At 38.0% G+C, this 13,295-nt stretch overlaps 1 pseudogene; it reads right to left on the bottom strand.

Moving 5' to 3' along the window:
- Positions 1-5,264, bottom strand: part of LOC102842535 — a 53,992-nt pseudogene extending 48,728 nt beyond the window's left edge.
- Positions 5,265-13,295: the final 8,031 nt, after the last annotated feature.

The raw sequence follows: 13,295 nt of genomic DNA, 5'->3' as shown, positions 1-13,295 counted from the left end.
ATTGGTGACAGTTCTCTGAATGTTTGGTAGAACTCGCTTGTGAAGCCATCTGGGCCTGGGCTTTTGTTGGTTGGGAGTTTCTTGATGATCTGGTCAATTTCTTCTTTTGTTATGGGTTTGTTCAGATTTTCTACTTCAGTCTGGGTAAGTTTAGGTAGGTTGTGTTTTTCTAGAAATGTATCCATCTTGTCCAAATTTTTGAATTTGATGGAGTACAACTTTTAGTAGTATTCTGTTATTATCTTTTTGATTTCGTTTGGTTCTGTAGTGACTTCACCTATGTGGTTTCTAATGCGATTGATTTGTGTCTTTTCCCTCTTTTCTTTAGTTAGTTTTGCCAATGGTTTGTCAATTTCATTAATCCTTTCAAAGAACCAGCTTCTTGTCTTGTTGATTCTTTCTGTGGTTTTTTATCTCATTAATTTCTGCCCTTGTCTTTATTATTTCTCTTCTTTTGGTGACTGTAGGTTCCCTCTGCTGGTCTGCTTCTAATTGTTGAAGATGCTGTGTTAATTTGTTGATTTTGGCTCTTTCCTCTTTTTGGATGTGTGCATTTATCTCAATAAATTGACCTCTCAGGACTGCTTTCGCTGTGTTCCAAAGATTTTGATACGTTGTGTTTTCATTCTCGTTTGTTTCTAGAAACTTTGTGATTTCATGTTTCATTTCTCCTTTTACCCAGTCGCTTTTTAGCAGGGTGTTGTTCAGCTTCCATGTATTTGACTTTATTGATTTGGGTCTTATTGTTGATTTCTAGTCTTATAGCATTGTGGCCTGAGAAGATGCTCTGTAGAAATTTGATGGTTGTGAATTTATGGAGGCTTGCTTTGTGGCCTAACACATGGTCAATTCTGGAGCATGTTTCATGTGCACTGGAGAAGAATGTGTATTGTGATGCTGTTTGGTAGAATGCTCTGTATATATCTATGAGGTCAAGTTGGTTGATTGTGTTGTTAAGTTCCTCTGTGGCATTGTCGAGTTTCTTTCTGGTTGTTCTATCCCTTTTTGAGAGTGATGTGTTGAAATCTTCTACTATAATTGTGGATTTATCTATTTCTTTCTTCAATTCTATTAAGGTTTGCCTCGTGTATCTTGGAGCTCTTTCATTGGGAGCGTTAATGTTTATTATGGTTATGTTTTCTTGCTCAATTGATCCTTTGATCATGAGATAGTGTCCTTCTTTGTCTCTTATGCATGTTTTTATCTTAAAGTCTACTTTGTCGGAGATTAGTATTGCGACTCCTGCTTGTTTAGAGCTGATTTTTGGCTTGGTAAATCGTTTTCTATCTTTTGAATCTTAGTCTGTTTTTGTCTTTGTGTGTAAGATGTGTCTCTTGGAGGCAGCATCTTGATGGATCTTGTTTTTTTATCCATTCTGCCACTCTTTGTCTTTTCAGTGGTGCATTCAAACCATTGACATTCAATGTAATTATTGATAAGTATGAGTTGATTACTGTCATTGTGTTACTTTTTTGGTGTTGTTGTTCGTTCTTTGGTTCTGCTTACCTTCTTGTATTGGGTTTATGGGTTTTGAATTGATTCTGGTTGGATTCTTCCTAGCTTCTTTGTTTGGTTGTTCTGTTTGGGAGTTCATGTTCATGACCTGTTGTGGGGTGTTAACTTTCTTTGGGGTTACCTTGTAGGCTACTACATTTTCTCTGCATTTAGGATATTCCATTGCACACTGTAATTTACCTGGCATTTCCATCACCTGTGCTTCTGTTGCTGTGTTTGTCCCTTCTTTGATGTTGATATGTCTTTCAGTCGATCTCTGGGTTCCCTTGAGTTTGTTGTAGTCTCGTTCCGTTCAGGACTCTGCTTTATGTTGACTGTGTTCCAGGTGGTGTTGCCATACCTGTCAATCTCTGTTTGTCATCTGTTCTTGTTGGTTCTCCATCCGCAGAACTCCCTTTAGGATGTTTTGAAGTGCTGGGTTGGTTTTGATGAATTCCCTCAGATTCTGTTTATCCTGGAATGTTTTGATCGTGCCATCGTATTTGATTGCTAGTTTTGCTGCACAGATGATTCTTGGTTGACAGTTTTTTTCTTGCGGGTTTTGTATATGTCTCCACATTGTCTTCTAGCCTGCATGGTTTGTTCTGAATAGTCAGCGCTTAATCTAATTTGTTTGCCTTTATAAGTTATATTTCTCTTCTCCCTGGCCTCTCTTAGATTTTTTCCTTGTCTTTGGTTCTGGAGAGCTCGATTATTATATGTCTTAGAGATTTTCTTTTGGGGTCTATCCTTCCTGGGGTATGTTGGGCTTCTTGAATGTATATTTTCTCGTCTTTCAAGATATTAGGGAAGTTTTCCTCCAGAAGCTCTTCCACTATCTCCTCTGTAGATTTCCTTGATTCTTCTTGTTCCAGAATGCCAATAATTCTTACATTATTCCTCTTCATGTTATCCAGCATGTATCTTAGATTGTCTTCAGATTGTTTTATCTTTTTAGCTGTTTGCTGTTCTATCTTGGCTGTACTGACAGATTTGTCTTCCAGCTCGCTAGTTCTGGCTTCCATCTCTTCCAGTCTGCTCCTTTCCCCTTTCAGGCTATTGTCTATTTCTGATATCTTATTATTGATCATCTGGACATCTTTTTGCAAGTTTTGAATTGTTTCCAGTGCTGTGTCAATCCTATTAGATTGTTCCTGCAGTATTCTGGTTATTTCTTTCTTGGTTTCTTCAACCTCTTTTCGGAGTATTTGAATTTGTTTCCATATCATTCTTCTGAATTCCCTCTCAGGAAAATCCAGAACCTGCTCTTCCTCCTCTATAGTACCTTTGTCTGTCTCCAGCTCATTTGTATCTGCTGCTTTTTTCTGCTTTTGGAGATGCTTCGATAATATTAATTGTTTCTTGTTGGGCATGATTATTCTTATTTTGTTGTAATTATTATTGCTATGATCAGGAGGTAGGCGTCTGATGACGTCCGAGAGTCACCATATTTCTGTTGCTCTCTTTGCCCTGGTTAAACTTTTTTTCCTGCCTGCTACATGCCTTGAGATTTCAAGCTAGGGCAGAGAACTCTCCTGTAGCTTTGTCCACTTGAGATTCTCTGTTTGGGCTGGCTCTAGCCCCACCCTCAAAGCTCTACAGGGGTCGGGGCAGTCGCTGTCCGCAGTGGCAGGTGAAAGTTCAGAATGTCAAAAGGCTGCTGGGGCTGGCAGGTGGAGTCCACGTCTGATGACGTCCAAAAGTCACCGTATTTCTGTTGCTCTCTGTGCTCTGGTTAAACTTTTTTTCCTGCCTGCTACATGCCTTGAGATTTCAAGCTAGGGCAGAGAACTCTCCTGTGGCTATTGTCTGCTTGAGATTCTCCGTTTGGGCTGGCTCTAGCCCTGCCCTCAAAGCTCTACAGGGGTAGGGGCAGTTGCTACCCACAGTGGTGGGTGAAAGTTCAAAATGCCAGAAATGCCTCCGTGGTGTGATTTTTTTTGAAAAGCAAGTAAAGGAGGCAGATGCCCTGAGCCTTATGGTGATTGGGGGGTTTTGAGTCCGCTACCAAATGGCCTCCTCCATGTGCTCTCCCCCTTTTTTCTTGGAGCCCTCCTTACCCGTGTCGTCTTGCCTCAGTCGGGTACCGGAACTTAGTGCTTGTGTAAAAGTTTTGAATCTTCATTTGCTAAGATAGGTCTCAAATTTCATGCCTGTCAATATGATTCAAGTTCTTGAGGGACGCAGGACTGAAAGTTTCATACCCTTTGTGACTATTGTTTCAAAACTGCCTTCAGTTTCTTTAGCGCAATATGGGTCTCTCCAGAATGGCAACTTGTCACTTAAGAGAGAAGCTATTTTGTACAGGTCAAGATATTACGGCTAGTTAAGCAAATTCCTGGTGGCGCTTAGCTTGAACCAAAAAGAGGAGACACCTTATTTAATTGGAATGCATTGTTGAGGAGTCTCTCCTATGCAAAGGCATTTGTGATGAAGCTGTGTAAAACCTTCACCTAGACATGATCTCTTACTGTAACAAGCTTTAAACATAAAAATGTAATAATGACAGAGAAAGTTAAGTGGCAGAATTCTCACCTTCCATACAGCAGTTGATAATTGTGTGTGGTCCACAAATAATTTCACAAATTTTAGCAGAAAAAAGGTTCCCCAGCCATGCTTGAGAAGAATGGGATCATAAGCTTTTCTTCTTCAAACATAACCTGATTACTTGCTTCCATGTCCTCCGTCTTTTTGAAATGATATTTTCTGTTGCAGTACAAACTGTCCCTCAAGTTCATTTCAACTAGTCTCTTATGTTTTCTCCAGTTTAAAAAACTTTTTATTATTATTATTATTTTTTATTAATAACAGGAATAGTCTATGCCAAAGGAATATTACTGATTTCTTTGAATATGGCCAATTCGTCTACTTCCCTAAGTGGGACTGACATGATGGTAACCTAAAAAGAATGTATAATTTACTTTATCTTCGTACTTGAAAAAAAGAAGAGTCAAAAGTGAATTGCATCATTTGGACCCTGAGATCCTTGTACCCTGAACTTCCTAGACACAAGAGGAGTGGCAGAGGAATTGCAGTAGCATAACCAATAGCCACTAGCATAGTGGTTACGAATTGGGCTGCAAATCACAAGATCAGCAGTTCGAAACTACCAGCTGCTCCGTGGGAGAAAGATGAGGCGTTCTGCTCCCGTAAAGATTCACAGCCTCGGAAACCCTGTTCAGGGTCGCTATGGGTCGGAACCTACTCGATGGCACTTAGCAACAACAACCAATAGCCACAGCATGAGAGAAAGAGAGAGAGGGAGAGAGAGAGTGTGTTGGACTTCCTTGACTACAAAGTTAGTAAAACTGAGGGCCTTCAGGCAGGAGGCTCATTTACACAGTGGGATGCTCCCAGATACTTAATTGGGGAAGTTAGGTCTGTTGACCTATGGATCTAGAGCTTGTATTTTTGGAGTGAAGTTTATAGCAGAGTTGCTTTTGTTGTTAAGTGCTGCCAAGTCACTTCTGACTCATAGAAACCCGGTGTAGTGTTTTGGAGGAGCAGATGGTGGATTTGAACTGCCAGCCTTGTGGTTAGCAGTCCAAGTGCTTATCCAACAGTGAAAAACCAGAAATGCCATTTACTGGCAGTGCTAAAAGAACTTTGTAACATTACCTGAGCAGGAAAGAGGACAGGCCAAGGGAACGAGGGTCAAAGACAGGCCTATCTGTGGACACAGCAGAGGGCTGTATCTTGACCAAAGAACTGTATCCTGAACACTCTGATCCTGAATTATATAATCTGTCAGCTTCCTTAATAAATGACATAATCGTAAGTATTATCTGTGAGTTCAGGATACATAAAATTCTTTCTCCGATAAAGCTTAAGAGTCTTTCTTGTACCTTCTATCTCTGGTGGGATTTTTTTTTTTCCCCCCAAAGAATCTTGATGTCTTCCATAAAATAAATTTGAGGGAACACAAAATTATTTGTTTCTTTATACTAAGGCAGAATAGAAGTTAGGACTTAAATCCTGTTTGTGAAATTAATATACTTAATGTGTACTGGAGTCTTGGTGTAGCGCTATAGGATAAGCACTGGACTGCAATGTTGATTTGAACTGCAAGCTTTCCAAGAACTTTTTGAAATCTCCTTTTTATTTATCACTAGGTTTCTTAATAAAGATGTGGAAAAACATTTATATGGGCATATTCCTTCCATGAAAGGAAAGGTTGAAAGTATTTAATGTGTCAGAAAATTTCAGTCTCCCCTTGTACTACAAACCCTCTAGGAGAAGATGGCTCTAAAATGAAAACTGATTACTTTAAAATGGGTGAGTAATTTTTCTAAATTTACTAAATGATGAAAAATTTTACTGCAATTCAATTCTGAGTCCTGTGGTTAAAAAAAAAAAAAAAATTGTGTAAAGGAAGATAGATAGAATGTGATTTTTAAGAAATCTGATGTTTATGCTTTTGTTCTGCTTTTGAGGTACCTGTACATAGACCAAGGTGTGTACCAGGGTTGTATCCTTTCATCATATTTATTCAACCTGTGTGCAGAACAAATGATCTGAGAAACTAGATTATATGAAGAAGAATGTGGCATCAGGATTGGAGGAAGACTCATTAACAACTGGTGATATGCAGATGAAACACCTTGCTTGTTGAAGTAAAGAGGACTTAAAATACTTACTGATGAAACTTCAATATGGAGTTTGCACCTCAGTATAAAGAAAACAAACCCTCATAACTAGTCCGATAAATAACATCATGACAAATGGAGAAAAGATTGAGGTTATCAACGACTTCATTTTGTTTAGAATCACTATCAATTTTTAGGGAAGCAACTGTCAAGAAATCTAACAATGTATTGCATTAGACAAATCTGCTACAAACGACCTTTAAAATGTTCAAGAGCAAAGATGTCAGTTTGAAGACTAAAGTACACCTGACCCAAGAGATGATATTTTCAATAACTTCACATGCATGTAAAAGTTGGACAATGAATAAGGAAGACCATAGACGAATAGATTCCTTTGAACTATGGTGTTGGAGAAGAATATTAAAAGTGCCATGGACTGCCAGAGGATAAAAAAAAAAAAAAAAAATCTGTGTTGGAAGAAATACAGCCAGAACACTCCTTAGAAGCCAAAATTGCCAGACTTTGTCTCTCATACCTCAGACATATTATCAGGAGGGAATAGTCCTTGGAGAACATTATGCTGGGTAAAATGGAGGGTCAGAGAAAAAGAGGAAGACCCCCACAATGAGATGGATTGGCACAGTGCCAACAACAATGGGCTCAAGTGTAAAAAAAATGTTCTCCCATGGAAACTATCACATAATTCACAATAAAACGAAAAAAAAAAAAAAAAAAAAAGGAGAATGGCACAGGATTAGGCAGTATTTCATTCTGTTTGTCATAGGGTCACTATGCATTGGAACCAACTCAATTGCACATAGCAACAATTTTATTGAAATTAAAAAAAAAAAAATCTTGAATAGACGTAACCAAACTTAGGAGGTTTATTAATGGTCCCACAGAATGACGCCAGTGTATCACAAAGACATAACATCATGGTTGTTTTCGACTTTGAATTAAGTTGGCAAGAGTAAGCATATGAATAGAAAAATATAAGATGTAATCAATGAGAGTTGTAAAATTGCCATTGGAGTGATTATTTGTGGAGTGGTTATTGATCCAAATGCTGTTTGCCAGCCTACTTGATGTCTTCAAACACCCACTCTACTCCTGGCAGTTTTGTTGCTGAGGCTTTCTGAATGTCCATGAAAATAGTTGGTTGGTGACATTTACCAAAGAATATTTCTTGGTTTACACATTTGTTTTGATTTAAAAATCTTTCAGGTTGGGGTGTTAACTCCTAGGTCCTCGACCAACCACAGTTTATCTCCTCCTCATTTCTAGTGTTTTCACCTAACATCTGTCATTAATAACAAGAGATGAACTTTCACAAAGAATCACTCTGACACTCAATGAGGGTGAAGACACATAATGAATTGCATTAGAATTGCAATAAATACATTCAGAAGATTGCTTTCCATCTCCTGGGCTAACTTCCTCATAGGATGTGTATTACTTTATTTCCTTAGCTTTCATTGTTGCTTATCGTCAATGATTTTTCTTTCCTACAGTGAAGCAAACAAATTACTGTGATTTCTGTTAGCTCTCATTCTTTCACTTAAGATGGGTTAACTGACAAATCCACTTCGTAAATATTTTGTACTTATTTTGCATGGCTTCTCTGAAAAGGACAGACTAGTATTTTTACCTAGACAGCTATCTATCACTCAATTTTTCATAGAAAAACAAGTTGTGAGTGAATCTTATTAAGAAAAATTTGTCACATGAAAACAATCTGATGTACTATAGGTATATATTTCTGCACACACATGTATATGTTTAAATGCAGAAGGATTTAATTTTAACAAAGCCCCAGATCATTAGTGATTCATGGAAGAAATAGAATTTATCTAAAACAGTTCAGTATTTACACTGTACCACACTTGTAAGTCAATTTGTAGTCTATGTGAGAACAACAAAACAAGTTTGTTAGACAACAGGGCCAAAAGAAATGAGTGGCTCAGAGATGCCTACATTATAAGTTAGGGCTGTTTTTGGCTGCAAGTAGCAGAAAAAATAAGAAACAATGGCTAAAACAAGTGATGGACTTATTTTTCTCATCTAGCAAACAGAGTAGAGAAACTGGTGTCACCAAACAAAAACCAAATCTGTTGCTACTGAATCAATTGCAATTCACGGTGAATCCATGTGTTGCAGAGTAAAACTACTCCAAAGGACTTTCTTGGTTATAATGTTTAAGTAAACAGTTTGTCAGACTTCTGTGGTGTCACTGGGTGTGTTAAAACTTCAAACCGTAAGTTTAATAGTCAGGTGCTAACCCTTTGCATCAGCCAAAGATGAAACATCTCTATGTAACCTTTTATTTTCCTGCCTGTCCATCTTTCCTAAGAACTTCTCTTAATCATAATCACAAGATATTGCTGATGTAAGTCACAAGATAAGGCACTGAATTTGATGAGGAGAAGGAAGATAAAAGATTTTACTTTATGTGGGAAGGTGCAAAAATTGTTACTTATAATTCTTTCCATAGAACAAGTCTCCAGGAATTGATGGAATAAAAATTGAAATCTTTCAAGAGAGTTAGGCAACACTGGAGGCACTCACTCATGTATGCCAAGAAATTTTGAAGACAACTATCTGGTTAACTGATTGGAAAAGACCTATATTTGTGCCCATTCCAAAGAAACGTGACCAGATGGAATGCAGAAATCATTGGACAATATCTTTGGTATCCCATGCCAGTAAAGTTTTACTAAAAATAATACAGAAATGGCTGCAAGCATACATTAACAGAGAACTTCTAGAGGTTCAAGTTGGATTCATAAGAGGATGTGGTATGCGGGTCTTGGCTGAAAGCACAGAATACCAGAAAGATGTTTACTTGTGCTTTATTGGCTATGCAAAGGCTTTGGATTGTGTGGATCATGACAAGGTATGGACAGCATTGCAAAATACGAGTATTCCGGAACACTTAATTGTTTTGAACAACTGCCTGTTAGTCCAAGGAATCTATACATGGACTAACAGGCAGTTGTTCAAACAGAACATGAGAACACTGAATGTTTTCAAATTAAGAAAGGTGTGTGACAGGGTTGTATTCTTTCACCATACTTATTCAACCTGTATGCTGAGCAAATAATCTGAGAAGCTGGGTTATATGACGAAAAATGTGGCATCAGGATTGGAGGAAGACTCATTAACTACCTGCGATATGCAGATGATACAGCCTTGCTTGCTGAAAGTGAAGAGGATTTAAAGTATTTACTGATGAAGATCAAAGAGCACAGCCTTCTATATGGATTCCCTCTCAATGTAAAGAAAACAAAAATTCTCACCACTGGACCAATAAACAATGTTCTTATCAACGGAGAAAAGATTGAAGTTGTCAAGGACTTCATTCTTCTTGGATCAACTATCAACACTCATGGAAGCAGAAGTCAAGAAATCAAACAACGTATTGCATTAGGCAAATTTGGTGCACAAGACCATGGTATTTTCAATAACCTCATATGCATGCAAAAGCTGGACAGTGAATAAGGAAGACAGTAGAAGAATTGATGCTTTTGAGTTATGGTGTTGGAGAAGAATATTGAAAGTGCCATGTGCTGCCAAAAGAATCAACAGAACTGTGTTGGAAGAAGCACAGACAGAGTGATCCTTGGATGCCTGGATGGCCAAACTTCTTCTCTCATACTTGGGACATATTGTCAGTAAGGACCAGTCACTGGAGAAGCATATCATGTTTGGTAAGGTGGAGGGTCAGAGAAAAAGAGGAAGACCCCCAGCGAGATGGATGGGCCAAGGGGCAGCATCAATGGGCTCAAGTGTGGCAACAATTGTGACGTTGGCCTAGTACCAGGCAGTTTTTCATTTTGTTGTACATAGGGTTGCTATGAGTTGGTACCACTGGATGGTACCTAACAACAACTCTGCTACTCTTCTGGGATTGATAATTTGTCATAATGACCACACAGAACTCAGATACCATACTCACAGTTTACTAGGGAAGTTAATAGGTTACAATTCAGAGACAGAAATACTTAGGGCACAGTTGGTTCCTGCCAGGCCAACCTTTCCTCAGCTCTACCCACAAGCGTGTCTATTTCTGCTCTCTCAATGTTACAGAACACAAGATATGCCACTCCACCATAAGCCTCAGTCTGAAGGTACTTGGCTTAACTCCTTGGACCAGCAAAACTTGCTTCCCAAAGTAAGTTTATGGAGGCACTCCACACTAAAAGCAAGCCTTCTCACTTAGATTTACTTGCTTTATGGGCTGGGAAGTTCACTACTCTCTTTTGTGCTCTGACTCTTGGAGCTGTTGCTGCTCTGAAATCCACCAATGTCACATCTTTCTGTACTGGGTTGAGGAGGTTTGGTGCACAGGAAACTCTGGGTCCAAAGGGATTGCTCCATTCCTGGAACTTCTTTGATGATAATGAAATCCCTCCTCTGGCTTTTGAGATGGCTCATTTTATACCATGCTAAAATTTCAGGTTTTTATAGTTACCTCTGTTAACTGAATCATGTTTTCCTGTCAGTGTCTTCTCCCATCAAGACCTACAAGGCAAAAATGCTGTTTTGTAGGAGTTACAGACTATGGCCAGAAAGACATTAAATAATTCACTACACTACAGAGAGCAAGTCCTCCCAGGGAATTCTGCTCATATGATGAAAAGGTTACCCTTAGCTATAACGGAAGGTGAATTTTTATCACTCATCTGCAAGTTTGTTGTACTATAGTAGAAAACAGAAAAACTATAGAAAGAATCAGCAGGACAAGAAGCTGGTTCTTTGAAAGATTAATAAAATTGACAAACCAATGGCAAACCTAACAAATGAAAAGAGGAAGAAGACACAAATAACATGCATTAGAAACCACAGGGTGCTGTCACAATGGAACCAAAGGAAATCAAAAAGATAATAAGAGAATACTATGAAGAGTTGTACTCCAACAAATTTGAAAAGTTAGAACAGATGGATACAATTTTAGAAAAACAGGACCTATCTAAACTTTCATAGAGTGAAGTAGAAAACTTGAACAGACCCATAACAAAAGAAGAAATTGATCAGGTCATCCCAAAACTCCCAACAAAAAGAAGTCAAGGTCCAGATGGCTTCACTGGTGAGTTCTACCAAACATTCAGGGAAGAGCTGTCACCAATTCTATCCAAATTATTTCAGAATATAGAAGAGGATGGAAATCTTCCTAATATTTTTATGAAGCAAGCATAACCCTGATACCTAAACCAGGGAAAGACATAACTAAGAAAGAAATTTATAGACCAATATCCCTCCTGATCATAGACGCAAAAATTTTCAACAAAATCCTAGCTAACAGAATCCAGCAGTACATCAAAAAAATAATACATCATGACCAAGTAGGGTTCGTAAAAGGGATGCAAAGATGGCTCAACATTAGAAAACCAATCAATATAATCCACTATACAAACAAGAAAAAAGAAAAAAAGCACATGATCATATAGACTGATGCAGAAAAGGCATTTGACAAAATCCAACATCCATTCCTGATAAAAACACTCAACAAAGTAGGAATTGAATGGAGATTCCTCAAGATAATCAAGAGCATGTATACAAAACGAACAGCCTACATTACTCTCAATGGCAAGAAACGGAAAGCGTTCCCTGTGTGAACAGGAACCAGACAAGGATACCCTTTGTCACCACTCCTATTCAATATTGTTTTGGAAGCCTTAGCCAGAGCTATACTTCAAGATAGGGAAATTAAAGGCATATGAATTGGCAAAGAGGAACTAAAACTCTCTCTATTTGCAGATGATTATGATCCTATACATAGAAAACCCCAAAGATTCAGTAAAAAAAAGCAACTAGACCTCATTGGAAGATTCAGCAAAGTGACAGGGTATAAGATCAACATACAAAAATCAGTTGGATTCCTCTATAGTAATAATGACAGTGCTGAAAATGACATTAGGAAAGCAATACCATTTACAATAGTCACCCAAAGGAAGAAATATCTAGGAATAAACGTAACCTGACAAACAAAGGAACTATACAAAAAAGCCTACAAAACATTACTACGAGAAAGCAAAGAAACTTTCAAAATGGAAGAATATACCATGTTCCTGGATAGGAAGACTCAACATTGTGAAAATGTCAATACTGACCAAAGCAATTTACACATATAATGCAATCCCAATCCAGATTCCAGTGACATTCTTCAAAGAGATAGAAAAAACAATAACAAATTTTATATGGAAAAGAAAGAGGCCCAGGACAAGCAGAGCACTACTTTAGAAAAAGAGCAAGGTTGGAAGCCTCTCACTCCCTGATTTCAAAATTTACTACATGGCTATAGTGTTCAAAGCAGCCTGGTTGTGGTACAATGAAAGATACATTGATCAATGGAACAGAATTGAGAATCCAGAAATTAACCCATCCACATATAGCCAACTGATTTTCAACAAAGTGCCTAGGTATATTGCATGGGGAGCAGATAGTCTTTTTAACAGATGTTACTGCTAGAACTGGAAAGCGATATGTAAAAGATTGAAACAAGACCTTTACATCACACCCTATACAAAACCCAACTCAGTATGGATTAAAGACCTAAATGTTAATCCCAAAATTAGGAAAGTCATCAATGAAAAAATAGACAAATGTGAGGGCTCTAATTCAGGGCATACACATACTACCAAACATTTTGAAAATTACACAAACAAAAGTAGACAAAATAGATGATTGGGACACACTAAAAATTAAAAACTTATGCACATCAAAAGACTTCACCAAAACAGTAAAAAGGGAACCCACAGAATGGGAAAAAAATCTTTTGAAACAACACATCAGACAAGGGACTCATTCCTAAAATATATAGGAAGCTACAACACCTCTACAAGAAAAAGACAAATAATCCAATTAAAAAATGGGCACAGGGCATGAACAAACACTTCACCAAGGAGGATATCCAGGCAGCCAACAAACATATGAAGAAATGTTCACAATCACTAGTCATTAGAGAGATGCATTTCAAAACAACAAGATATCATCTCACACCAGCAATAACTGCAAAGATCAAAAAAGTAGAGAACAGTAAATGCTGGCAAGGATGCGGAGAGACTGGGATCCTCCTACATTGTTGGTGGGCTTGCAAAATGGGCCAACATCTCTGGAAAGCAATATGGCACTTCCTCAGAAGGTTGGAAATAGAAATACCTTATGATCCAGCAATTCCTCTACTTGGTATTTACCCACAAGAAATATGAGCCATAA

This window comes from Chrysochloris asiatica, unplaced genomic scaffold (genome assembly GCF_000296735.1).
Source record: "Chrysochloris asiatica unplaced genomic scaffold, ChrAsi1.0 scaffold00145, whole genome shotgun sequence".
Lineage (NCBI taxonomy): Eukaryota > Metazoa > Chordata > Mammalia > Afrosoricida > Chrysochloridae > Chrysochloris > Chrysochloris asiatica.
This window is presented reverse-complemented; position numbering and strand designations above follow the sequence as displayed.